Source organism: Otolemur garnettii, unplaced genomic scaffold (genome assembly GCF_000181295.1).
Source record: "Otolemur garnettii isolate 467f Iridium unplaced genomic scaffold, OtoGar3 scaffold00018, whole genome shotgun sequence".
NCBI classification, from domain to species: domain Eukaryota; kingdom Metazoa; phylum Chordata; class Mammalia; order Primates; family Galagidae; genus Otolemur; species Otolemur garnettii.
Genome location: NW_003852413.1, coordinates 21574768 through 21576048, shown reverse-complemented (window position 1 = coordinate 21576048; position 1281 = coordinate 21574768).

The following is a 1281-nucleotide window of genomic DNA, read 5'->3' as shown; positions in this document are numbered from 1 at the left end:
AAAAAAAAAAAAACAAAAAAACTCTTAATTGGCTTTTACTGGACAGTATTTCTGATTCTAGAATCAGGTAATGGGCCTGCGGGCACTTGGATAGGGCTGGCTTGCTGTGCAAGTCATTAATAAACTTTCTTTTTCTTGCTAAAAAAAAAACAAAATAGGATCAGATAACACCTCATTGTATAAAATAAAACAAAATAAAAGTAAGTGTTCTGATGCATTAAGCACAGGATGTTGGTTTTATGCTGAGGAAAGCAGAAACAAAAAACAAAACAAAAAGCAGACGTTCTCTTTCAAAGTCCTTTTTTTTCTGAGACAGAGTCTCAAGCTGTCGTCCTGGGCATCACTGCTCAGCAACCTCAAACTCTTGAGCTTAAGCAATCCTCTTGCCTCAGCCTCCCAAGTAGCTGGAACTACAGGCACCCAACATTATGCCTGGCTATTTTTTGGTTATAGTTGTCATTGTTTGGCGGGCCTGGGCTGGATTTGAACCTGCCAGCTCCAGTGTATGTGGCTGGTACCTTAGCCGCTTGAGCTACAGGCACCCAGCCTCCAAGTTATTTTTCATAAAAGGTTAAAGCAAAAGGGACTTCTATATCAAGGGGACTGACTTGTCTGGAGATTTGACTATTTGCTCTCTCTTTCTCTGTTTTTTTTTCTCTCTCTCCCTTTCTCTTGATTTGGCTTGGTGATATGGAACTTTGGCAGAAGTGACTCCATTTTGGTTTGGTCTGTTGAGCCTAGTGTAGAAGCTCAGTTTAAACCAATGATGTCCATAAATTTTATTTAACCAACCATTGTGTATTGCTAAGAGGAAGGTAAAATGGTGCAACTGCTATGGAAAATAGTATACTAATTCCTAAAAAAAATTAACAGGGTGGCACCTGTGGCTCACTGGGTAGGGTGCAGGCCCCATATACTGAGGATGGCAGGTTTGAACCCGGCCCTGGCCAAACTGCAACAACAGCAAATTATACCAGTTGGGCGTTGTGGTGGGCACCTGTAGTCCCAGCTACTCCTGAGGCTGAGGCAAGAGAATCGCCTAGGGGCGGCGCTGTGGCTTAGTAAGTAGAGCACTGGCCCCATATACCCAGAGTGGCCAGTTCAAACAGTCCCTGGCCAAACAGCAACAAAAAAATAGGTGGGTGTTGTGGTGGGCATCTGTAGTCCCAGCTACTCAGGAGGCTGAGGCAAGAGAATCATTTAAGCCCAGGAGCTGGAGGTTGCTGTGAGCTGTAACTCCATGGCACTCTACCGAGGGTGACAAAGTAAGACTCTGTCTCT